General features: G+C 39.2%; 1 protein-coding gene and 1 long non-coding RNA gene across 3 annotated transcripts in view; one reads left to right on the forward strand and one right to left on the reverse strand.

The window, feature by feature from the left end:
* Positions 1 to 6,940: 6,940 nt before the first annotated feature.
* Positions 6,941 to 27,722, forward strand: part of MEI4 (meiotic double-stranded break formation protein 4) — a 130,800-nt gene continuing 110,018 nt past the window's right edge. Inside the window, exon 1 of the mRNA XM_068183891.1 lies at positions 6,941 to 7,343. The gene's annotated coding sequence lies outside the window, so the exon portion shown is untranslated. The remainder of the gene's footprint in view (positions 7,344 to 27,722) is intronic.
* Positions 10,800 to 21,625, reverse strand: LOC137469873 (uncharacterized). Of its 2 annotated transcripts, XR_010996738.1 has the most exons (5): positions 21,300 to 21,625; positions 20,635 to 20,718; positions 20,410 to 20,545; positions 15,912 to 15,989; positions 10,800 to 11,003 (listed from the first exon to the last, which is right to left on the reverse strand). It is a non-coding gene; the product is annotated as an uncharacterized lncRNA (long non-coding RNA). The 2 variants fall into 2 exon arrangements; XR_010996737.1 differs by lacking the exons at positions 10,800 to 11,003; positions 15,912 to 15,989 and having other exon boundaries at positions 20,343 to 20,545; positions 21,300 to 21,621.

Here is a 27,722-nt window from a genome sequence, read left to right on the forward strand (position 1 = left end):
GATACAGATAGATATCAGATGATAGGTACATATATCCTTATATATATAAATATATGTGAAAGGCAGTCACAAAAAAGAAGGGAAAAATCTGTTGTTCATGATTATGATGGTTAGCATAAGAACTCATATAAAATCAGAGCCACACATTTTATTTTAAAATACACATATATAGCCTAGCTGCTCACTAGTAAATTGCAGATGTACTCTATCATTTTATAAACTAATCCATGGAAGCAAGGTAGGGGACAATTTCAAAAGGAAGCTGCATGTAACCTTGCTGCATTGGCAAGGCAAAGCCACGGGCTGACCTGACCCAGCGCTGGCACCCCTGTGCTCTCCAGAGGATGTCAGGCTGGATGACTTCCAGAGGATCCTACTCCTGCCAGCATTTCTCTGCTTCTTTGCATTAATGCAGAAAGATTTCTGGACACAGCCACGAGGGATTAATAAATAGTGATGACTGAATTTGGAAAGGTAGCTTTATTATCAAGGCAGTGAAGACATAGGCCTGCCCTTTCAAGTATTGTATATAAACAGGAGCAAGGGGAAGCACCATATGTATTAAAATCCCAGCAGAATTTAACAAATTAAGGGTGACCTGATTTTGGCAGTGTGCTGTTTGGCTTTCAGAATGAATTATAGTAAAAACAAAGGAATTAGAGAAAATAGGGATTGAACTAATTAAGTAAAAAATATGAGGGATTGCCAGGAATATGGAAGAACCCAGCAGAAAACATTCAAGACAGCATGAATGGAAACAGCAAACATTTACCCAATAAGTGTGGTCACAGGAGGGATAAAATGTGCTGGAAAACAAAACTGATGGACTAAAACAAATCTGGCTAAATTACTGATCAAGGCAAAATTTTGCCTTAGCATGTATGAAAGCCAAGTGTTGCAATTCTGCTATTATTATTGTTGTTCTATTAATTATACAATACAATTTGATAAAGATTCCTTTTGTTCTAGGCAAGCCCTGTGGATCCTATGATCATCATAAGATATTTCATTTAGCAGGAATGTTCCATGCCTTTTTTTCTAAGTTTTTTTTTTATGCTAATAGAGTATTCATATGACAGTACAGATCTTATTAATCTAAGGATTTAATAAAAGGTTTAATTGCAGAGGCATTTTTCTGAAAAGCAGAGGGATATTTATTTGCTTCTCTAATAGCCATGAGGAAAGTTAAATTAAGAGGCTTATAGTATGAGATTTATATTGGGTTTAAAGGATACTTGGCCACTTGAGCAGAAGTGAGTTTGGAATAATCAGTGATGAAGTAAAGAATCGCTTCATTTGTTGCAGAAAAGTCAGAAATTCAAATCTTTGGAAAGCTTGGAAATTAGCTTGAAGTAACATTTGAGTTTAGCTTCTGTCTGATAGCCACCTCTCTGATGGGTGATGTGACTGTATGGTGCAAAATGCAATTTTGTGATATGAGAGTCTCAGCAGAGTCCCAAACCTGTTCACCCTGTCTTGCTCCTCATTAGTGAGAATGAAAGACTCACAGTCTCTCTGATAAGAGGAATGTGGGGGTCAACATCCAGACAGCAACACGTGCAGAGAGCCTGGTCTGTGCTGGTGACTGCTGTCACCGTCTGTGCTGGGGCAGGACACAGGACTTGGTGCTGCACGTCAGTCTCTGCTGCAGCAGCAAAAACCAGGGAGGCTGCCTTGGTCTGGTTGCCTCTGCAACTAAGTATCTGTGGCAGACATTAGATTTTCCCTATAAAAATGTCTCTCTTGTTGGAATGATATAAAGAATCCTAATGTAAATGAGACTCAACCCACATTGCACACTACAGTAATGCCAATTTGTTACAAAAGGAAGCAGTGCTATTGAACATTGTGTTAATGAATGGTGAGACATATTCATTTTGAAGTGGGGAAAGGATGCCAAAGCAATTGATCAGGAAACAAGGAAAATTAAAAAGAAGTATTTCTTATAAAGCAATGTTAAATAGGGGCAGTAGGCTCTGGCTGCAGCTCTATAAAATTCAGATTTACTCCTCATTAAGGAAAACAATATAAGGTTTGTTTGTTGTCACCTAAATTGATACCAGAAGTGTCATTTAATGAATCATAATTAGGTTTTCTTAGATCTAAACTAGAAAGGAAAACAAAACTGCAAAAGCTTAGTAGTGTGGGCATGCAAACCTGATATTTTACCCTGCAAATTCTCAAGATTTTGTTCTGTTTGACAATTGTCATTCTGAGATTCTGTTCTCAATTGCTTTTGGAATGCAAGTTGCAAATTCCAGCCTTATTTTTATTTAATATAATACTTTCATATAACAGTGGTAATCAGAGTCAGAACAATGCTTGTAAGACCAGACAAAAGTAGTAAGTCATAGTGTACCACACTTGAGATTTACATAGCTGATAATAACACAGTTACTCGTGAAACAGTGAATGGAAATAAAGGTATTTCTTCCTATGGTGACAGTAATGCAGTCATGGCTTTGAGAACCTGTATATTTCTAATAATTCAAAGCAGTCAGAAAATATTTCAAACCTTTGAAGTAATCTAAAAAAGTCGAATTCCTCATGTAAGGAAAATTCTGGATATCATAAGTCACTGATTTTCTTAATTTATTTTTTAAAAAACTTTTATTAAGAAAAAAACTGACACATGATTCAGATGTCTACTGTTTTGTCAATATGGGCTGCTTTGGAGTCTTTCTCAGAACAGCAAATTGAGCAGATTTTTTCTATATGGTTAGGAACTTCTACAATTCTGCACTCTGCTTCATCTCCATTTAAGCATGTTTTGCTGAAAACTCCTCCTTCCTCTAGCCATCTCACCAACAGTTTCCTCCAGGCTACAATCTCTTTGTTTCACCTTTCAGCTGTGTCTTTGATTTTTTTTTCTTCCTCATTGGCTTTTTTGCAGTCACATTATTGCTTTTAGGAAAAGTCTCCTTGGCACATGCCTAGGGTGTTCTTGAACTTTGCATCCTCTCATGTCATTGCGTCATTCCTCTCCCTGTTCTTCCATCTGCACATTCAGAAATCAATCAGCACCAATTACCCACTACATCTACAGGGGTTCAGAGCTGCAGTTTTGAAAGAAAAATTGTGGAGGAGTTCAGACTTCAAAGGGGGTCTCATTCTGTTGGATCAATTTGGACTGAGAACATTGGAGTAACTTACTATTCACTGAAATGAATGCTCCCACCAGTCAATAGCTGAATAACTCAAATCTTGCATGACACATTTCATTTCCAACCAGTAAAATGCCTACTTTGACCTCTCTGGAAAATGGTATCAGCAAAAGCAAGGGAAGGCTGTTAATTTTATTATCATCATTTCTGGCAAATAAAGCACTGAAGAAATATAAAGGTTTGTGTTCACAATCTGGCATATTCAAATAATGCAGATGCTATTACAGAAAATTATTTAAATTTCTAATCAGCCTATAGCCCCAAAATAATAAGATATTAAGCCAAGAAATCTTTGGGGTCACATTGATTTGTTTAATAGTTGATGCATTTCATAAAATCACAGCAAGCAAACAGAATTGATTTAGAGCTGCTATTTATGGAGATCAGCTCACTGGGAGCTGTAACCATTCAGTCTCCTGGAGGACTCTCTCACGACAAACTTATGTGATTACTTACCCTGTTTCTGGCACCAAGAGATTCGGACCACTCTGCTTTCCTGGTAAACTTTATGATCCTGCTTCTTTGCTTACTGTCAGCAGATCATAAAAGAGTTTCTTTTTGTGAGAAGTCCAGCTTGAATAAGGAGAAAGGAAAATTCAGGAGGTGAGGGAACTTTGGAAAGCAAATTTTGAGAAGACTGGAAGTTTGAGGAGATGAAAGCAGAAGAAGTCCAGCTTGAATAAGAAGAAAGCAAAATTCAGGAGGTGAGGGAACTTCGGAAAGCAAATTTTGAGAAGACTGGAAGTTTGAGGAGATGAAAGCAGACCACTAGGGCATGTTGTTCTTAGCACACACCCAATGCTTAGGAACTCACACATCACTAATAACAGACATATTTAAAAAGCTATGTAAACTTCTAGTGCTTGGTTCTCTCAGATAATTGAAAGTTTTGAAAATTGACTTGTCATTAAAACAAATATTAAATACAGAATTTTATAAACAACAGAAAGATGTGTCTGGTATACTGCATTATGTTGCCTTTGAAACCCAGCCATAAGGGAGATATTATAATGGGATTTACTGCTTGTCTAGTTTGGAGAAAGGATAATGTGCACTTGTTCTTTTAAGTTGTGTGCTACACCAGAAATGTTAAAACATCCAGTAGAAGCATTTTAAAAATACATTCTTTGAACTGCAGTTTGCAAAAACAACAGTTGGTGGCACTTTGAAACAATTTTTATTTCTAAATGCATTTGCTTATTGTAGGTGTGTACAAGATTACATTAAAATATTAAATCACTGTTCTACAGTGATTCAGATTAGGGTACCAATACAGAACTTATCAGCTGTCTCTGCACGGAGCACAGGCAGGTTGCTTTAACTGAATGTGAAGATCTGCATTTGTAAAAAACAAGGGAAGGTGTTCAGGGAGATTAATTCTTCTTAAAAAGAGTCGTAGAGAAATTACTAGAAGACAAATAATAGCAAATTAAAAACAGGAAGTCATTGCAAACAACGTGGCTTGCTCTGGTATGCAGAGGCACCATGGCCTGAAGCAGAATCACATGTTTCTGTGGGCAGCTTGCTCTCACTGGTTTACATTTTGAACCGGTTTTTGCCATGGCATTGATGTGCATGGTGTGTAATGTGTATAGATTTCTGTTTTAACCAGCACTCACTAGGTAAATAGACATTTCCCAGGATTTTAATCCCCAGGAAATATGAGGATGAAGAGCAGAGAGAGACTGCCATAGCCATTCCAGAAGAATCGAGCATTTATGCTTGTGGTGATCCTATCAACCAAGTGAAATCACATCACCTGCACAGGAACTGCAACATGTTTGATATTACAGAGGAAACCTGGGCATTACTGGAGAAAACCAATGGTTTGAAAGATATTCTCTGTTATCGCACACCTTGTCTGAATAAGTGACATTTATAGTAGTTGACAAGCAAAACATCTTTCCTTAGAGATTATATACGAGCCTTTCTTTCATTGGCCAGTTTCTTTTGAGCCATTTCAGTTCCAGAAGGGGCACATCACTAGCTGGTCATGAAAAAAGCCCCAAATACCAGGACGACTTGCTGCTTTAGCTGTGGCCATTTGTTTAAAGGACAGAAAGACAGCTGATACTTGGCAATCTTTACAGCTTGGGCAAAGGCATTTTAGTGCCTTCTGTTTTGTCTCTAACTCTTGCATATTGAAAATGAGAAGGCTCTGTCAACAGAGGGTAAGAAATTTGGAACCACAGCTGTTGCAGATGATTCCTGTTTGCCATCTTGGCCCTGAATATGTTGGTCTCAACAGTATAATCCATAAGTGATTCTTACTTAGTTTACTAAATTACATGTTTTCCAGTTATTAGCAGTTCTTTATATTGGCCAGTTTGGGTTCTGTGGCAAAATGTTTTGTCCAGCTTCCGACATGTTGCTTAATGCATTTACTAACATGGTCTTTCCTGGGTATGGATATTCTCAGTTCAGTCAGAGAGAAAAGGAGAGGTTTCTACCAAGCTGGGCCTAGGAAAGAGTTTCAAAGGCATGTAAATAATTCACTATCTCTCTTGTTGTTCACATTGTTTATAGATATGTTCTGCCACCGTGTGTCATTCACAGCATACTAATGGTGTGAGATGTTTTTACTTTAAGACCAATGAAATTGGTCTGCACGTTGTTCTCTATAAAAAGAGTGATGTATTTGAAATAAATCAGTTGAGTTCAGTTCTCTTCTCACCTTCTGAATTGGAGTCTCTCTGTTCCCGTCCTGCCTCAACGACAACACCTGGGAATGCTTTGCATCTTTCCCATTTGATTACATAAGGCTGTTTGCACTGAGGGGAGAACTTGCAATATCCAGTATGCTAAGGCAAACCTCCTTGTTATGAACAGTAACACTGCCTGGCATTCTAAATTTTCTGTAATGTTCTGCTAGATTGGGTGTAAGTGTGAGCTAAATACTGATTTGAAGTGTTTGCTTTCATATACTTCCGTGTTCCTCAGCTTTTGCAATCTTCTTGCTTCAGCTGTATTCACATGGTGCTTAGGCAGCCCAGCAGTGCCTACAAGTTTTGTGCCTTAGTAACTTTCTGAGTCCTTGATACTCCCACACTTCCCTACCTGCAGCAGTTTACTTTCTTCAGTCTGAGAACATAGTTCTGCTTCAGTTTGAGATAATGCTTTGAGGCTTTTAAAAACAGTTCTCCCCAGTGCCTAATTCAGGAATATGTACCTGGACCAAAAAAAAGGATTATTTGCTGATGCTAATGTGCTGATGCTGATGCTGTTCTCCTATATGCCTGAACCTGTGCTTGCAGAGGGCTCAGGAATCTTTGTCTAGGTATTTTGTATACCTGTGTGCATAGCATTTTCACACACTGCTGCTTTCAGTTGAGGTGTGGATGCAGAAATACCTATTTCCTGACTTTTACCTGCCGATAACTTACGAGTCACTCTTTATCTTGGCTGCTAATCAAGGTAGTAATTTTGGGCTCAGCAGTTACTATCTTTCCATTACATTTCTGACCTGCAGGCTTGATTGTTTTTATTATGAATTTTTAAAAGAATTATATAATTCTTTTGGTCACATTCTCTCTTTGAGCAGCTGTATCAGTTGTACAACTGTGTACCTGTTATTAACACTGGCTCTGAAGTGCCTGTAGATGTAAATCAGTGTCCCCTCCAGGGATTTCTGTCATTATATTAAATGAATTGGATCACGTTTCTTCTCCTTTATCCCTACTTTCTCTTTGTTCTTTGTTCTCTTTCCTTCCTCCCTAGGCCAGGTGCCAAAAATGCTGGAGAGGCAGTATCTCAGCTATCAGCTTAAATTGTCAAACTGGCATCCACCTCTTTCATTTCAGGGAGCACTGTGATTGAAATTCCTTTTATTTTAGGCAGTGGTAGTATTTTAAACTCACAACTATCTAAGAATTGGCGATAACGCTGCTCTGCTTCGCTTTGAAGGGGTGGTTACAGACCAAGTGAGGAAATGTTTGCATAAATACTATGTAGGCAGATTCCCACCTAGAAAAAGCCACTGTTTCTGCCAAAATATTCAGAATCTCTCTGGCATCCACCACAAGACAATTGTCAGACTTTATTGCTCTGATCAGGAAAGGCTTTTGCTTTCATTTGGTGCCAGCATATTTTCCTGACAGTGATGTGAGAGGTGACCAGATGTGTTTGTTGACCATGGAGATGCCTACACAGGGAATCTCTTTCCTTCTTCGGCAGAGGTGAGTGGAAGTCTGCAGTTGCTCCTAAGGAGGATGAGTTGACAGCGTGCTTGGTTTTTATGACCTTCCCAGGCTGCATGGGCTGGCATGAATGCTTAATCATTGCAGGTGACAGAATGGATGAGTCTGGGCTTTGTTCTGGAGCCAGAGCTCTGAGATGAGAACCCCGTGTCCCAGCTGGGGAGGCTCAGATTGAACTATGCTTTGTGCCACATTTCTCTCTTTTTATCAACAAGACTAAAAATCAGGGATTTCAGGGACACAGGAGTCCCAAATTCCTGTTTAACATTTTGTTAACTAGGTGACAAGTAAACTCTGACTCTTCATTTACTAAACCAGAGAAACTTTATTAACTTGCTGCACACTTCTGTTTTGTCAGGCATTAGGGGATAATAGCAGGGGAGAGGAGATAATAAAGATTCTAACATTTCTATTGGACCTGGCTGTGCTTGTTCATGGCTGACTTCCAGATGTGAATGTTCAAACTGTGGGTCTGCAGTGGGGGGATGTGCTTGGTTTTGTTCTAAAGATGGAGTATTATAAAGAAAGTAGGACTCCATTGACACATGCTTCAGTCCTTAGAATATTTTCCTTTTTCAATTGTTATCAACTAATCAAGAATATTCAGAAGCCTAGGGATGAGGCTAAAAGGGGAATGCTGACTGGACACAAAAATGGGACTGGTTTGCCTCAAATAACCTAAGCTAGGATTTGCAGCCTGAGTTATTGACAAGGAGAGCAATGAGGCACAGTGTTACCTGGGAGGGGTAAGGGGAGTGGTTTCTGAAGGCTGACTGTGGTGATGCTGACCTTAACAAAGAAGGTTTTATTTTACCATACTAAAGGTGTTGAAGTTTATGGGACAACAAAAAGTGAAATGTGATCTCTTGATTTGTTAATGGGGAATTGCTGCACAGCATGTCTCATAAGCAGTACATCAGGCGTCACAAAGCACTGTGAATGAGAGGGAAAGTAGAATTATCCTTTGGCAGATGGAGCTATTGGGCAACTGAGCAATTCTCTTGTAAGAAACCCTTTGTACAGAGTCAGCATTGATTGGTTTGTTTGGTTTCAGTGTGAAAAGATTTTTCTCAACATTCACGTTTTTTGCAGAAGTGATACTTTCTCAGCCAACTCATTAACTGCTGTGTTCTCTGCCTGAAAATATCTATTTAAACTCTTTGTTGCACCATCCCAGCAACCTGTTCTGATGCATAGCTCCCTCCTAGGTGATACCAGAGATGTGTTTGCCTATTGCAGATCCTGGAATGAAATACAGAGTTGTTTTTCCATTTAATCACGAATTCAGCTGCCAAGGCCAGGATCTTCATTACCCCACTTTAGCATGCATGAATGCTAAATCCATTATTTATAGGCAAATTTCTGATGATGACTATTTGTATGTCATTGGTGGAAATTCGCCTATGAGCTCCCTCAGAAACAGATTGGCATTATATAACTTCACCTAACCAGCTGTAATACTATCAGAGCATGTGTGCAGTACAGCTCAAACAGAAATGAAAACATTTTTATGGAACATTTATTTTCAGGCAGCAGCACATGTTATGGTTGTGAGTCTGAAAGTATTAACAGCTGACTTACAAGGTGATGTTTTTTATCACTTACTGTTTGGGATCCAGTCTTAATTGTCTGTTAATGTCAAGAAGACAAACCACTAATGATGTGCCAGTAAAATAACACAAAGAAGTAATAACTGGTTCCTTTAGGGGGTCATACATTAAAAAACTAGAACAGCTTCTTCCAAAAGAAGAAAACTGTGTATGGAATGTGTAGACCTAGCCTTAGAAAATATGCTCAAAGGTCCTGTGGTCTCATCTGCAAAGGATTTCCTACCTGGGAGAGCAGTGGCCCTTTCACTGAGGGCTGCTCATGAATAAAGGGCTGAGTGATGTTGTCTCTTGTCTATCTAAAACCCCAACAAGCAAATAAGCAAGTTATTTGCATAGAAGAAGGCTCTTAAAAAACCCAACTAAACAAACAAAAAACCCACACACATATGAACAATATTATGAATTCTTTTAACCCTGTTGAGCCCAAAAGGTCAACAACAACAACAAAAAAAAGCGCTTCTGATATCTCTGAAAAAGGCTTTTGCAGACACTGACAGATCTTTCATTTCACTTGTCTACCTGGGTGAAACAGTCACTCAAAAATGGGATCAATGATTTTAATCAATACCTCACCCAATATTGTAAGAGGTCATCTATCATTGTCTCCCAACACTAGGGTAATTTGCAAACAGACATTCCCGTGTTAAGAGTCATGCCCAGAGGGCTTTATATAGCAGGAAGGGAATACCTTGGTCAAGCACAAAATAAAAAAGTCCACATTTACTGCTAGAACAGGAACGAGCTGTGACAGGAGTAAAAGCACCAAAGGCTTGAGAGGGAAGGGGTGAGTGAACATAATGGCAGAGAAATGGCAGTGTAAGGCAGAGCCTTTGAGCCACTATTCCCTGGGGCTGAGAAATGGCTGTAAGGGGGGCAGCTCATTAGAAGACCAAAGCTGTTTCCAGCACCTAAAGCAATTAGTAGATTTTTCAGAAGAGCTGGTGTCTGAATGTGAAAATCTCCTCATAACATGACTGTGGAAGCCACAAGCTCCTGACGGCTACTGAAAACATGGCTTTTGCCTAGCTGTTGACATGGAAGCTAAAGCCACCCTAAAGACTCTGTTTAGGTATGGCTGTTTCCAGTGTGTGTCAGTGCATGTTCCTCCTCTGTGTCCAATACCAGATCCTCTTGTATCCTAAATGTGGGAATTACTGATGTCAGCAAAGGTTAATAGCTAAAGAAATAATTTCATTTGTAAGTACCCCCGGCTGAAAAGCTGTTAGCCATATCCCAGGAGAGCTTGCCAGCTTGCATTTTTGAGGATGCAAGGAAATGTTATTGCCTAGTTTTTGTTTTATGTCACTGTATAATGAGAATGGGTGTCTTACTATTTTATATAGTGTTCAGATATGAAATACAGCTATGCCTCTCTTGAAGTGTACTCTGTTTTGATACAAATTTCAGGAAAATGGCATACATTTATTACAGTCCATCTATACAGGAAATTCTGGTCTTCGATCAGGTTATTAAATTGACTCATGTGCCAAGGGAAAACAAAGAGTTTGCAAATGAAGATAAAAAATGAAATTAAATTGAGATCCACAGGATGGGATTGATTTCAAGGCTGGGAAATCAGAACTTAAACATTCCATCCTGCATATTATATTAATAATTATAATTGCTTGATGTATAGCATATCTGGCATAGTGGTACTGTTGTTTTGCTTTAGGAATACATTTAATTTCTTAATTATCTCCTGACCAATATTTTCAGTGAAGTCAACATGAGAACATCATTAGGAAGGAATCAAAAATAGTACAATCCCTTTCATCAAATGCCATGAAATGTTTATTATCTATACTGTGTGCAAGTACATTTATCTGACTGTCACCAGGACGCAGATACACCACAGGATAGATAATAAAATTGTTTGACTTACCTTGTCTCCAAATTCCTCATTAAACATTTCTTCTTTTATGGAGAAATCTTCTGTAAAACTGCAGAAATCTTTTGTGATACATCTTATGTGATGGTGTCCTGATCCAAGTTCAGAATATACAGCAATGAATTATTGACCCTTCTGGATCTTCCTGAATTTTGAAATATAGGCCATAGGGCTTACATGCTCAAATTTCTTCAGCTAGTGTGAGATACTGCCAAAGCAACACTAACTCCTCTGCACATATTGCAACAATTTTATCTGTCTTTACATTCATTGAGGGTAAATAAAGCTGTGATACATTGCAAATAAGGAATTATTGTGGCAAATCCATCAGCTGAATCCTTGGCTCACAGGCATAACTATATTCCAACAATTATATAAGCTGAGCTGGACTTATTTCTATTGAAAAGTTGCAAATAAAAAATATATGCAAAAGAAAGCAGATAATAGAAATATACTCTGCACATACTCTTTTAGGACAGTGTAAATGAGAATATGCGATAGCAAATGGACTGTGAATGTTTATCTCTTGCATTCTTAAATATATTAGATTCATAAGTAAGTTATGCCTATCAGTGAGTTATTGTTGTGCTAGTAAATTCTATAATAATCTTTTGTTAAATTGTTTAAATTAGTTTATCAATTAAGTGCTGTTAAGTTTAGGTGCTGTTAAAACCTCTAAGCCGAGAGGTTTGGTCAAATCCTGGGCTAAGTTTGGAAAGGGGGTCCACTCTGAACCTTATGATTCAACAGGAGAGTTTCCCTTATTCCTTTTTATCCTTACCCTTTCCCATCCTTACCCTTTTTCTATCCCCAGCCTCCACATAAATAATTTTAGGTTGATTTTATGTTTAGATTGATTGTTTAGTCTGACCATTTTAGTCTGATTTTTCTGTATGTGCTTTAACCATGAATAAGTAATAGAGTGAACTTTGCCAATGACCTTTGTCATACTTTCCCTTTTATATTAAACCTGCTTTTGCTGATACCTTTGCCAGGGATTCTTTGAGCACCTTAAAATACTCATTCACAACAGTCTTGAAATCCCACATGGTTTTTCAAAATAGGAGCTCTTTACAATGCAGCTATTAAAGCCTTTTCAAGATTAATGAATAGAAGACTGAATCTACATCCCAGTCCTGATCCAAGATGCCAACTCAAGTTAATATTGTTAATCTCCTGTCAGTATGCATCTACTAAAACATGAGGGTCAGTTTTAAAAGTAAGACTCTAGTTGTCTCCAAAACTGAGTAAATAACCCCAAATTGATGTTTGAATAATTCAGCAACTTTAAAAAGAAACTTATTAAATACTTCCAGATATAGAAAATCCCTATGTACCATAAATTTAAATTGCCTAAGAAACTTTGCGACAAATATCGCAAAACTCTTAAGAGAATCCTTCACCATTGCACCAACATGTTGTTCAAGAGGATTTTGTTTGAGGAAGTTAGAGGTAAGAACTTTTTATTTAATCATGAAAAATTTATTGCAATGTTAACTACAAAGAGCCCACTCCTACTCCATAACCATTAAAATGCAGGAAGTCACCTATTCAATAATGCAGAATTGTTGTATATTAAAAATTTAAATCTATAAATATTAATAGAACACAGGTCAGTCTCTTAATGAACAGAGGTAGCTGTACACACAGCTATTGTTGTAAGCCTTAAGGGGTGTACATTAGTTATGACATAGAGAAAAACAGACATGTTAAAAAGCAGTTGTCCAAAAAAGGAAGTTTTATTCCTTTTTTCAGATGAAAAGACGAGGACAATAAATCCTATACTAATCCCAGTGTCTGTGCTTGTCCTTTGGGAAGGCAAAGTTCCTGTTTCAATCTAACAAGTCAACGTGTTGGAGTCAGCTTTACAAGGCCATGGCATAAAGATGTTTATAACAGCAGCCAAAGTCACCTTCTGCAGCCTTGCTCCTTTACACCACTTTGGCTGTATCAAGAGGTCAGAAACGTGATATTGCTTTTCAAGGGACTGAAAAGACCCTGACAGTGTGTGCCAAATATATCCAACATCAACAGAAAAGTGATTGCCATGAAGAAAACTCCCAGGTTATCACAGTCTGCATATTTATAACCCCCAGGAATGGGGAAGCTGAGAGGGTTGTGAGAGAGCTTTTAGTATTGCCTATGAGCATAAAACAAACTTGAAGTACTGGAAAGCTACCTCTAGCTTGTCAGCAGTGAATCCTGTTAGATGTGGTCAGCTCTTGTAGGAGATATTTGTGGCCCTTCCCAACCTATACCAAACTGACATCCCTCAAGCACTTTCCAGCTCAGCCAGGGTAGCTAGTTAGCAACACAGGTTGAGTAGTGGCCTGCATGAAAAGCACGGACGTGACCTGACAGCAGAGCAGAGCTCAGACAGCATACACAGCACAGGTCTGTCCAGGCTGCATCTGGAGAAACATGTTTGCTTCTTTACTTGCAGCTCTCAGCCACTCTAGGAAACCACTAGAACGTGGCCATGTTGTTACACGGCCTTATCTGTGTTTGCCACACTGGTGACACTGTGTAATGTTGCAAATGCAGGAAGACACAAATGTCTGCTTCCTGCAGCTGCAGGGTGAGGTGTGGGTTGCCGAGTGTCCTCTCCAGCTCCCGGGGACAGGCCTGCTGTTTGAGAAATAGAAAGAGAAATAGGAAGACAGACCACTGGTCTGTCCAAGGAGGGCATATTTCATGTTCCTATTTCCATCCCTTGCCTGATCCAAGATATCCCTCCCCAGCTTTGTAAGAATACACATGCAAAAATTGAAGGACTTTTCTTTTTTTTCCAGGCTGTCAGTTCTTCCTCCTGTCCCCCTTAAGTAGACCAGTAAGAAACTGCAGGTTGGAGCATAGGAATAATTCTCCAACACGCTACAGGGAAAGCTGATCATCTCACATGCATTTTCCTTTGGCACCACATCAGGAAAGCACATCTGTCTTCACCATTTCTCACAATGGCAGTGTTGAACACTTCACGTGGCTCTGCAGGGTGCTCCTTCAGCCCTGGTCTTTGAGGGAGCACCTGAGGCCAGAGGACCCATGGCCTCTCTGCTTCAAAGCATGATTTAATATTAGACTTAATTCAATTTTAGACTAATGACAGTCATAAATAGTATCACAAGACCAGTGGAATGAGGAAAATACAAACTTGGTGGTGACAACACTTCAGTTAATGAAATGTTTTGAATTAGAAATAGTGGCTTGAAATAGAATGTTTGTTAGGCAATCTGAGCCTGTTTAGAAATACTGTATTTGGTTGAGTCTGAAAGTGAAAAGTAATTTCCTAGCTGTGTGTTTGTCCTAAACTTCTTCATCTGCATTTCTAAGGGCTCTTGATATGCTGCTTTGTTAAATGCTCCTGCTTTTAATGATGTGACAGCTCTGCAAAAGATTGATGGTTGCTATTAATATATAGGAGAACATACAGGTCCCATCTGTATATCTGTGTGTTTCAGAAGAGAAGTGGAATAGATTTGGCCACATAGAAATAGAATAGCCACTGCTGCACTAGTGCCAGATCCCCATTCTCCTGAATTTTTCTCCCTCTTAGGATGACTATTTCTGTCCCAATGTGACATTTATCCCATTTCTGATTCCAATTTTTTGAGCTCTGTAACATCAAAGCCAAATATGGCACGAGTTGTTCTAACTTGGACCTTGGCAAGAGAAAGAATTCAGGATGTAGCAGTAGTTAATAATTTTGAAGTACAAGGTTAAGTAGTCTGAGGTTAGAGAGGAAGAGATCAGCAAAGCGCTTCTTATTGATTTGATACAGACAAGCCAACTGTATTCATTTGTAACCAGCATCTGTGCAATAAAAGATAACAACACAACATAAAAACCTGTTCTTTTGTATGTTTTACCCTGGATTGCTCCCAGGACTTCTCTGTTTGTTCCACTTCACTATTCATTTTCACACACTTGGGTTCATACCATCTCATGTAACTGTGCTTGATTAACACCACTGCCATTCTTTATTTCATCTATTTAATTTACTAGGCTTTTTGTTCTTTCATCGAGTAATTGGATCCTGTCTTTTTTTCTCAATTTACATTATTATCTTTTAGAAACACTGAACCTGGTTGTTCCTTATGCCTAGTTTCTTGGCCTCATTTTCTTTCTTTTTTTTTTTTTTTCTTCCTTCTTCTCCATGACACATTGTCGTTTTTGGATATTAGTGTTTGTCATATGTCTATTGTGGGACAATTATAATTAATTAATCCAGCCTTATCATTCTGTGTGCACTCACACAAAGAGTATGAGCATGGAAGCAAGGAGGATGTGGCTTTCCATTTATGGATGGTGCTTTATGGACAGAAATTCCCCTACTTCTGGAAAGCAGACAGATAAGTTTAGTGTTGCCTCCCTAGAGAGACTGAGAGTATTATCTGCAGAACCAAGTTCCCTGCTAGAAAAACCAGTGGGATTGCTCCAGGAAAAAATGCAGCCTAGTGTCTGTGTGGTATTTCAAAAGTTCACATTTTTTTCATTCTCAGCATTTGTCCTTTCAGAAGAATACAGGGAATCTAAGAAATACCAGTCTATCAGTCTGTTGGGGCTAGTTGATGGCTTCAGTGAAGAAAGTACAAAACTTGTGATGAATCTGAGGAGTTTTATTCTTTTGTCTCTTATGGGAGCTTTTGCATAATTGAACTATATTGTCCTTTAGCTAAAGGCAGTTTTCTTAGTGTATGCCCACACCAAAACACCACCTAACACAAAGGAGAACATTGAGTAAAGAGATAGGCTCAGTTTCCAAAACTACGTAGATTTGTTATTGATGGCCACTCATTGTATTGACAGTTTTGTGTGGTTTGTGCTTCTGAGCCAGCATGGCATCTCCTCAATATCTGCCCTGTCTTTGCAGGGTAATGGGGCACAGCTAAACCGTGCCTTGGGTTTTACAAGCTCTGAGTTGTGTATTTCACTAGAAATCTTCATTTTTAAAAATCTGGATTTACAGGACAATAAGAAGCAAAACCAACAAATTATTATATAGAGTTATAAATACCATGACATTTTATTTGGAAGACAGAGAAGACATGCTTACCTATGTGTCCTAGATACAGAGGCATAAATGCTGAAACTCTTGCATTTGAGCACATATCACAGCAACAAAGTGGAAATTCTGTGTGAGGAATCACACAGTAGGTTTACTGTATAATAGTTTTTATTTAAAATATATCTGCAGTCCTCCATAGCATTCACAATGATTTACAGGATTCCATTTATATGCTTTTTGCAATTTACACTATTTGTTGTAAGCATTGAAAGTTGCCTGTAAACTATTAACACCTATTTATCACAGTATTTTGTGCAGAAGTCAGATGGTAGCTAATGCTAATGCCTTTGGAAGAGATTTGTATATATATACATAGCCATTCCTCAAGCAATATTCAGAGTTGATTCAAAAAACAAGTGAGAGAAGTAATTTCTTCTTGTCATTTACCATGAACAGAAAAGTCAATTGCATAATATGCAGCTACTAAGGCTTATTTGACCAGCACTGGTGATAATAAATGAAAAGGGCAACAAAAAACTCAGGTTGCCATCCATCTGCAAAGGCATTTTTTCAGTGGTTAAATATAAAGCCATTTAAACAATTTTGGCATTTGGAAAAAGTCCCAGGGAGACAAAAAAAAAATAAAAAATAAAAAGAAAAAAAGTAATGTAAATGTAAAGCATGATAAAACCAGATTGTTCCTTCCCTTCAATATCTGAAAGTAACATTCCAGCCATAGATCTATACTGTCAGAGAGGGGTAAAACTTTCTTTAAAAAACTCATGCACATTCTCAAGTACATTTATTTTTTAATGCTTTGGACAGAGACAAAGTGGTATTAGATTTCAGTAAGCCAAACATTACAGTATTGTCGTGTCATATATACAATATAGTATTTGAGTTTTTATAAATAATATTATAAATTCATCAATCAATAATATTGTCAATTCATCAATCACTATGATTTCTAAATAATATTATCTATTTACAATTAGAGAAACTTTTACAATTAGATAGTGAATTGACTTAGCCTATGAATGTATACTCTTGCAACAATGCTGATGGTCTTCAACTCAATAATTGGATAGATATTGGATAGCTATTGGATAGATATTACATCAGCAAACAGGAATCCATGTCCATGGAACATGCTTTGTGTATGTGTGCTTGTGTGCCATGCATGCACATCTTATATAATTTAGTTTCTTCAAACTGTAAATGAGTTGCTATTCTCAGAGGCACTATATCAGACTGCTTGATTCAGGATCCAAGAGGTTTTCCATTACAGAAATGATCCGTACTCCTGCTTTCTCAGGGGGAAATCCAAACTGTGGTACACAGTAGTACAAGCAGCTACATTTTGTGCTGGCTTCTAGAACAGGCTGGGTCATACCTGTACTAAGCAGGCACTGCTTGTTCTAGAGTATAGCTGGAATACAGTCTGGTGTTTAGCTATGTGGGACTAACACCAAATTGTGCTTCCTGGGCTTACTGAAAACATGCATGTAAGGAAGTTTAGTTCAACCTGATGTGACACTGTCCTCATTGCCCAGCTCTTCTCTCAGCTGTACTACTCATATCACAGTATCACACAGATATGAGTACTACTCATATCACAGCTGTTAGTGTGGTCTGACAGAATCTGTGCCACTACTGCAAATGCTTTGTCTTTCTGTGTATTGCAAAATTGTGTATTGAGAAATTTAATGGATAACTGCATATTAGATTTTATGCCTGTTGATCATATAATTTTTTATCTCAGCTCAGCTACAAATACACTCAAAATTTTCTGCACTTTAACCATAGATTAAAATGACACTGTGAACAATTCTACCATTGTCTCAATTAGATAAATGTATTCCTGTTAGTCAGTTAAATAACTCTCTTATTGTAAATAACAATTGGCATACATTGATTCAAATTTTTAGGGAGGTACTACAATGAATAAAACCCCTTGGGAACATATCTCCCTGCTGTTGTGTTCACAATTCTTTAATTTCAATGACTTCTTATCTCAAAATTCAGGACAAAAGAGCTTGACTAAAGACATTTTAAGCTGCTAGAAAATCTAACCAATTTCAAAATGCTAAGAACTGGCCTTGCTAGTCACCTCTAATATTGTCACAGATTCATAAAAAATCAGAGCAGGAAAGTCCTTCATGGGATCATTTAGTCATTTAAAGAGAATCAGGAGCTGTCACTGAGCTCAGTGACAGCAAATCACACATTAGGAAATATAGTTCCTGGTGCTGAAAAATTACTCATTATAAATAAGTTTTTAGAAGGATTGTGTTTTTTGTTCCACAGAAAGAGATATTTCTCATTTTTCATTTGTACACTTCCTGTACTACACAGTGGATGCAGTGTTTTTCCAGATGCCAGGTGCTTCCAGTGAAAACTACTTTTGCCTTCTAGTCAGCTGTAATCTTTCAGGGTACCCCATGCCATAGCAGAGCTCTGCTTCTCAGAGCATTCTGTTAAGCCCTCTCAAGCACAGTCCAGTCTGTAAACATCCCATTTTGCTCATGTTTATGCCTGAGTGAGGAGCCCATCCACTTAACAGATATGCTAACGAAGGGGAAAAAATGAAACAATATTGACCAGCTGTCATGGTTTGACTCTGGCCAAACTCCAGGCACCCACAAAAGGCATTCACCCACCCGCCTCTGTTACAGCTGGGTAGAGGAGAGAAAATTTAATGATGGGTTCATGAGTTGAGATAAAGACATGGAGAAAACACTCCAAGAGGAAAATAGGCTCAACTTAGAGGTACAAAGTGAGTTTATTACCAACAGAGTCAGAAGAGGATAATGAGAATTAAAATAAGCCCTTAAAAACACCTTTTTTTCCCCTCAACCCCTCCCTCCTTTCTGCTGATATCGCAGGGAGACAGGGAGTGGGGGCTTTGGTCAGTTCATCACCCAAGGTTTTCTTCCACTACTCTGGGAGAGGAGTCCTTCCCATGTGAGACCATAGGGTCCCTCCCACGGGAGGCAGTTCTCCACGAACTTCTCTGGAGTAGGTCCAACCTTACAAGCAGCAGTCCTTCCAAAACGGGCTGCAGGTGGATCTCTGCACCCCCGTGGATCCCCATGGGCTACGGGGCCACAGCTGCTTCACCATGGGCTCACCACAGCCTGCAGAGGAATCTCAGCTCTGGAGCCTGGAGCATCTCCTGCCATCCTTCTCCACTGACCTTTTCCATGTTGTTTCCCTCACAGGTTCTCACCTCCTTCTCTTCTCTGACTGGAATTAAAACTGCGCCACTATTTTTGTTTTGATTTCCTCTGAACTGCGTCAACACAGAGGCATTACTAACCTCTCTCATTAGCCCAGCCTTGGCCAGCAGCATGTCCATCTTCAGAACCATCAGGAATTAGATCTGCTGGACATGCTGGAAGCTTCTAGCAGCTTCTCACAGAAGCCACCTCTGTGGCACCCCCACCACCAAAAATCAGGCTGTGCAAAACCAACACACCAATGAAAAAAATAATGGCAGCTTTGAGTGCTTAGTGATTCCTCTTGGGCTTTTTTCTGTATAATTTCTTCAGAGAACAAAAATTTTGTTCTGTGTTGAATAATCTACCTTGGAGTTTAAACTTACCATAAAGCAGATTTGCTTTCAAGTGTATACTGGCACTCATTTAGGTCCCTTTTGCCATTCCACTGACATGCTTAACTGCCTCTGAAGTATCCTTGCAAACTCTCTTGAAGATTTTTGTTAAGCCTCTGCTTATTGCACTGTTATTCCTTGCTCTGGGGTGCGGGGCACCTCATGCTTGTTGCTTTGATCTTCTTTGGCATTGTTTGGTGATGCATCAGAAAAGCCATATACAAACGTTTGGCTACAGTAATGGTCAGAGGGCTGGAGCACCTCTCCTATGCCTGGAGGAGGGAGGGCTCTAGGGAGACCTCAGGGCAGCCCTTCAGTACATAAAGGGGAACTACAAAAAAGCTGGAAAGGGACTTTTCACAAGGGCGTGGAATGATAGAATGAGGACGAATGGCTTTAAACTGAAAAGGGGTAAATTTAGATTAGCTATTAGAAAGCCATTTTGCTGTGAGGGTGGTGAGGCAGTGGCAAAGGTTGCCCAGAGAAATTGTGGGTGCTCCCTCCCTGGATCTGTTCAAGGCAAGGTTAGATGTGGCTTTGAGCAACATGATCTAGTGGAAGGCATCCCCTGCACACAGCAGGGAGTTTGGAAACTAAGGTTTTTAAGATTCCTTCCAACCAAACCATTTTATGATTCTATGATTCTAATTTACTGTTTCAGAGTTGTATAGCACTGAGGACAAGAATGTATACTTGGCTTGTGATAAATCTTTTGGCATAGTCATCCAGAGCTCATAGATTTTTGACTTCTGCTACATTTCTTGACATTGTTCCTGGCTTCTAAATAATTTACTTTAGTTCCCAAATAAAGCCTTGTTTGAAGTATATAGTTGAATGAAAATATAACTATGTGCAGTTAGAGACTGTTAACTGATCACATTCCTTCAGCAAAGGATAACTAGCATTTTATCACTGAAATTTATAAGGAAATACCTGAGTAAGCATTTAGCAGTAGAAAAAAATGCCACTTTCATTAGTGCATGGAGTGAAAGGATTTGGGAGGTTTGGGTTATTTATAGAGGGGGGCAAGCCAGGTGCTGCTACATATAATGGTTGCCTGGTAACACATCTAGGATTACAAGATAGCAGGGTCATTGATGTAGGCTTATTTCATCAGTAAAAGAGACAAGAATGGAAAAAAAAAAAACCCAAACACACAGCAGCAAACTGTTCCTTGGCAAGTAGTGTTTTTAAGTGCTTTGTGAGCAATTCAGTAATGCCAAGCTTTTATAAATATATGCTCTAGAAATGAAAGACTAGAATAGAGGCTTGTTAGTCATTGCTTTTGTTGTATCAATAAGAAACCCAGTTTTGCCTTTGGGCCTGGATTAGGTTTATTTTCATTTGCCTTGCATGTCAGCTTAAAATACTCAAGAAGCTTTACATGATTCTTTGTATGCCGTTCTACTTTAATAAATATTTGTTGATATTTTGATTGTAATATCTTTGGAGCTGATCCTAAGAGGATAACTGAAAGCAAAAATATTTAATAAGATCACTCATGTATTCAGCTATTACCTCTCATCATTAAAAGTGGCAGATTAGATTCTACAAGCTGTAGATGGGTGAGCTTTTGTGCACACGTGTATTTAAAGCTATATTTAGGCATTCAGTTGCTGAAAAAATACCCTAGCTTGCAAAGTTATTGAACACTTACAATGAACACTGTTTGTCATGGGCATTTTTGATCCTCATAATGCCTTGGTTTGGGCAGTGTTTAACTACTTTGGCATAAAAATATACTTGAAATTGTTGGTTAGCAAATACAGTTGTCACTGCCATATTTATTTTTCCACTTTTTTTTTTCTCAGAATATGTCCTACCTTTCTGCTAAAAACACTTCTCCAGCCAAACTGGGAACAGCTACAGAAGTTACTTTGCAAGTGGTTTCTCAGAGGCACAAACTCTTCCTTTGAAGTCTTTCAGCTTTCCCAAAATCTTTTATTTCAGTCAGGGCTGGGAACTCATCCTACATCATAATTTGTTTGTTGTTTCTTTGAAGCTCTGGTGTAAACAGAAATCAATAATGACTGATGATGAAACCCACTGGCTCTTGAGTTGCTTGGGCAGTAATATTAATATTCCTGGGTTTTGGATGTATGGACTCAGCCTGTGACCTCACAGCTGTGACCTGTCCTGAAGCACAGCACATGAATCATAAAAAAAACCTTGTCACAGAATTGGAGGGGGAGGGAAGGATTCTCTTTTGCTGCCTTCTGGACTCTTTTCATAAGGAACTGAAGGACAGTCAAACTGGGGAGTATTATCCTCTAGAGCAACTTACTCAAATAGCCAGAAGGCTCAGCCTGCAAAATAAGGGTATTTTGTCTCAGGCACAGGCCCTATAATTCTTCTTATTTCAAGAGGGTATAGGAGTGTGTGTGAAGAGTGATATTTTTGTTTCCTGATCTACTCTCTTGTTCAATAAATGCTTGTATATTCATAGAATCATTTAGGTTGGTAAAGACCTCCAAGATCATCAAACAGCATCATGTGAACTAAACTGAATTGTGGTGAAAAATCAAGACCCCACAATTCCAATAAAGATTTGTAGGGACAGTATGTTTATTTCAGCACTGGACGCATGTGAGGGATCTTTTCCCTTCAAAGGACATGCAAGCCCCTGAGAACTCCCAATCCTTTTTTATTACTCTTACTAATTTACATATGCATAGCATTTCACAATAGTTCATGCATATTCATTATGCTGATTTCGCATTACACTTACAGCTAGTTACACTTGTACTCAGTTTTTGTCAGAAAGTACAGAAAGAACTCCTGGGTCACTCTGCACTGTCTGTTTCAAGGTCCTAGGAGTCTTTCTTATCTCTTATTCCTTTAGCTTGGAAATGTGCATTCTTTCTCTTCAGCTGGGGCAGTTTTGCTAGTGCTGCAGTTACCAGACTAAACAGCATATTTTACTTATATTAGCAAGCTTAAAGTGGCACATTTCACCTAAATCCAAATGAATTTCTACCCTGTTAAATTTTCACTCTGTCTCAAAACCATAGCACCAAGTGCCATGTCCAGTCACTTCTTGAACACCTTCAGGAATGGTGACTCCACCGCTTCCCTGGGCAGTCCATTCCAATGCTTGGACACTGTTTCAGGAAAGAAATTCTTCCTAATGTTCAACCTGAACCTCCCCTGGCACAGCTTGAGGCCATTTCTTCTTGTCCTGTTGCCTAGAGAAGAGGCCAACCTCCACCCGGCTACAACTACCTTTCAGGTAGCTGGAAAGCATGATAAGGTCTCTCCTGAGCCTCCTTTCTTCCAGGCTAAACAACTTCAGCTCCCTCAGCAGCACCTCAAAGGATTTCTGTTCCAGACCTTTCACCAGCTCCATTGCCCTTCTCTGGACACACTCCAGTGTGTCAATGTCATTCTTGAAGTGAGAGGCCCAAGTAAAATCACTGCCCTGGTTCTACTGGCTACACTATTTTATTTTTTTTTTAACAATCCAGGATGCCACTGGCCTTCTTGGCCACCTGGGCACACACCGGTTCAGCCTCTATCAACCAGGACCACCAAGTTCTTTTCTGTCACAGTTGAGACAGCCACGATACACAGAGTAACACTACAGAATTTCAGAAGGCTTCAAGTACCTACCATACAGAGCAACAACACATCAGAAAGCTGCAAGCACCAGCACCTCATTGCTCTTCAGTGCACCCTTTTATACCCTTCATGTTCATGCACTGCCCCTGTGTGCCCTCTGTACCCTTTTGTGATCGGTCAGTGCACCTCGGCACTGCATGTCTCATTACCTTCAATACCGGTCACCTGTCCTGCACAGCTGTAGCCCATTAGGGATGAGGTTTGATCACAGCCCCACTCACAATTACCACAAACTGTGTGCCTACACTTTTCTACCAGGCAGCTTTCCAGGCACCCTGCCCCCAGCCTGTAGTGCTGCTGGGGATTGTTGTGACCCAAATGCAGGAACTGAAGGACTTCATCTTATACTACATCTCATACTGTTGGCCTCAGGCCCATTGATCCAGCCTATCCAGATCCTTCTGCAGAACCTTCCAGCCCTCCAGCAGATCAACACTCCCACCCAATTTGGTACCATCTGCAAACTGACTAAGGGTGCACTCAATCCCATCATCTGGATCACTGATAAAGACATTAAACAGGAGTGGCCCCAGTACTGAGCCTTTGGGAACCCCAGTAGTGACCAACCACCAATTGGATGAAGCTCCTTTCATCACCACTCTCTGGGCCCAGGCATCCAGGTAGTTTTTAACCTGTCAAAGAATGCACCCATCCAAGATGTGGATTGCCAGCTGCTCTGGGAGAATACTGTGGGACCCAGTAGCAAAAGTTTTACTGAAGTCCAGGTAAACAACATCCACAGTCTTTCCCTCATCCACTTGGCAGGTCACCAGATGATAAAAGGATATCAGGAAGGTCAAACAGCACCTCCTTTCCAGGGTTCCTTGAGTCCACTGGAAGATTTTATATTAGTATTTTGCCATGTCTGCTAGGAACAATTTCAACATCATATACAGAATGTAAATACTTGAAAAGGAATAAAATAGGAGAATCACTGATTTTGATTTGAGCTGTTTTCTAACACGCCATTCTTACTTCTCTTTAAGTGGTGACCTGCATTCTCCCTGAGAAGCAGAACTGAATTCCATTCACCCTTTCTTCACAAGAAAAACTTCATCCCTTCACACCACCCATGTTTGTGACATGTTTTGATCAATATGAAATTTCAGGTTTTGATTGACAATATTTTATCAGTATGAATAAGTAAATATGAAAAGTCTACCTTCATTGTAAAAATGGAGCAATTAAACCATTGCTTCATCCAGGTATTGTCACTCCATCAGTCCAGGTTTTTTCTATTGGAAGCTTTGTAGTTTGTAGTTTTGGTTTCTGCTAAAAAGTCTTTACTTTTTAAATTTGCTTTGTTGCTATTTTTCTAACCAACATTCTTTAAGGTCTTGTTCCAAATACTTTTTCATAATTAAAATAAATAGGAGAGCCTTTTCCCTGCTTTCCATCTCCACAGAAAATAAAAATAAAAAGGAAGTTTTTCTCTTGAGTATTCCAATTCTTTTAATTACTATCTCAAATTTGATTTAGGGTTTTTTTTGTTGTTGTTGCTCAAAGTAATTTTGCTTGCCGGCAATTAGAGATAGGTGTTGTGCAATAAACACTGGGAGAAACCTCAGCAAAATAGTTTCCATGGTGTTTAGTCAAATCTGCATAACTGTTGCTTAGTGAGGAAAATAAGACAAGAGTACTCAAAAGCAGAAAAACAGGGGTCACTTGAAGTTCTGGGTTTCAAACTGGCCACACCTTCCATCCAGCCTGCTGAGGTGGTGTGCCACAGCATGGATGCGGTATTTTACCAAAGTGAATTTGTTCAAAATTCTCAGTCTGAATGACAGAGTATAATATTATTCTGTTTTTGTTTTACTTTGTTATTTATGAAGAATAAAATATGCTGAAAGCATGATTTATGAAGAAGTAGATCTAAAGAACTCCCTCCTTCAAAGCACACCTTTCTTCTCTTAGTTCACTGTGGCATGCAGGAGGATTTCATGCCTGAAAAAGCATCCCTGAGCCTCTTTGGTACTGATCCAAAGCTGCAGAGTCACCCAGAAGCTGGAGACTGGGTACTGCTTGTCCTGGAGCTGCAGCTCAGGGAGTCACAGTTGAAACTAGTGAAATGTGTTGCAATTCCTTAAAGCTAGAAATACTATTTCTTGCTTCTCCTACTCAAAGGAAGAAGGCAAGAGGGAAGTCTCTCTGCAGAATAATCTGTATGTGGGGCAGGTTAACTTATAAAACTATATGCAAATTAAAATTTTGGGTTTTTTTGGATGAACCTGCAACCTGGACATCAAGCTGTACTTATGTAGGGTAACCTTGTATTTAGGAGTTCCCACAAAACTAAGTAAAACTTTCCTCAGAAATTAAGCCAGGACTTTCCCTCTCAAAAAAACAAACAAACAAAGAAACAACCTCACAAAGAGAAGAGAAAGCAAAATATGACAAATCAGAGGCTTTCCCCATGTTTGTGTGGGGCCATATGATGCCTGATATCTGGAAGCTGTCGAAGTCTGTGGCTCACCCTTCTCCCCATGTCCCTTGCAGCTCTTGCTCACAGAGAGACAAATGCCTGCACCACGCCTATGGGGCAGTTGAGTCAAAGGGCAGGGGATGGATAGCTCAATTCTGTTCTGTCCCATGCTCCAGTGGGAATAAAAGAGTACATTTTTGTGGCTTGCAGCAAAGGGCTGCTTATGGGCACACTTGTCTCTGCCTGTTTATTCACCGTGGCTAAGCAGAGCACCTCCAGCAGCACTGCCCAAAGTGTTACACAGTCCTGGACGTTCCCAGGCTCTTCCCCATGTAGCTGTAGTTTTCTCTATTGCATTACACTTCACATTATCAGTCCCTGTTAACACCATCTTCTGTATATACAGTCTTTCATTTTGCTGTCAAGCTAGTAAAATCCATCTTTTATGTGTTAAGCCAACTTTTGTCCACAAGCACTCCATTAAATCCATCAATCCATCAAATCTATTTTGGTCTTATTTCTGCCATCAGTTCTGCCACATTTTGTGCCAGCTCAGACCAATAACTAAATTATTAAAGCTTGGAGCCCTACTCAGATAATATGGCCACTTTCTGAGCAGCATAGGACAAAGGTTAACAGCAGAATGAGCAGTGGAAAATGAAGCACAGAAGCAATGTAGTATAAAGATGTTTTGTAGCCAATCCTAGCATTAATGTACTTATTATATTTTCCGTGTCATTTATACCATCTTCCTTCCAGTTAATTTTGTAATCTAAATCTGAGGATTCAGGCTGGGGAGGAGAATCACTCTTTTGGAAAAGGGGAGGCTATTTTAAATATTTGAGAGTTGAAGTAGAAAGAGGGGACGTGCAGAGAGGGAAATCTTGAAAATTTGGCCTGGGGAAAGGAATGTTTTTAAATTTTCTTTTCTTGCACTATGACTGCAAAATGAACAAGATTAAGCAGTATTAGTTTAGAATTATCCCAAAATTCTATCCAAATGCAGCTAAGTTTTTTTTTTTTCAGGAGAAGCTTCATTTTCCATTGAAGAATTATATGATGCCAGAAAATAGGAACTAAAACCTGGATTTGCTCCTCGTAAATTACGGAGTTAAATGTCAAGATATCATACTAGAGCAAGAAAAGCACCTTGCAGCCACTGGTGTGCCTTTCCAGCTCATGACATCCAGAGTAGGGATCCTAACCCCCATGTCTTCCCCAGGATCTCTTGTATTTGATTTAGTCCCCCTGATGTGAGGAGTATGACCATCTGTACAGAAAGAACTCACCTCGTCCTGACCTTTGGGCTAACTGGGGAAGGAACAAACAAAAATGAGTTGAGTGAAATGAACATTGAGGGGTATTTTTTTAATGGGCAAGTGTGAGGGTAAACTAAACTGAGGCAGCTTTGAAGACATAAGCAGGTTTTAGGGAGAGAGGTTAAGAAGGAAATCGGGCCATTGAGTTTCTTGGAGAGTTTGCCAGCTGTTTGGAATGCTTGCAGAAACATGACCCAGGGGCAGGAAATAGTGTGTATGCCAGTATGGGAAAGCTCATGGAGGATGCAAGATCTAGCTCAAATACAAAAGATCAGCTCTGTGTAAAAACGTGGCAGAGTGCAACCTTTCATGATTATCTGTCAGTTCCCTGCCATCATTGGCCTGCACAGTCCAACTTTGGTTGTTTCACCCTCTTTACCTTCAGGGAATCTCCCAAATAGGCACTATTTCATAAGGAAATCCTAACGGGGACTTGTATTTCATACTTAATGCTGTTCTGTATGGTACCTACTAGATTAGGGACAATGATTAAGTCTTCATCAGAAGACAAAATGCTCCTTTATCAAAAATTCTGGTTACGAGACTGCATTTAATGTGTATAGATCATCACATTATTTTATTTGTTTACAAAACATATTTCTCCTCCACAATCTCTGTGAGAAGCATGAAAAGGAGAAGCATGCTTATTTGTAAGATTAAATTCCTTTTATCTTCCTCGCCACCAATCTTCACTGGGATAAGATGATGTAGGTTAGGAAGTAAAGCATAGAGTTTCAGTTCTTAACTTTCTTAGTGCAGAATTCTGAGTGTTTTTCTAATCTTTCCTATTATTCCCATCTGTACCCTTTGAATAACTATATTTTGAGATAGGCTAAGGGCGAGTATTCCTAGCACAGCAGGACAGTATTCCTAGCTCAATTTATAAT

This window comes from Anomalospiza imberbis, chromosome 3 (assembly GCF_031753505.1).
Source record: "Anomalospiza imberbis isolate Cuckoo-Finch-1a 21T00152 chromosome 3, ASM3175350v1, whole genome shotgun sequence".
NCBI classification, from domain to species: domain Eukaryota; kingdom Metazoa; phylum Chordata; class Aves; order Passeriformes; family Viduidae; genus Anomalospiza; species Anomalospiza imberbis.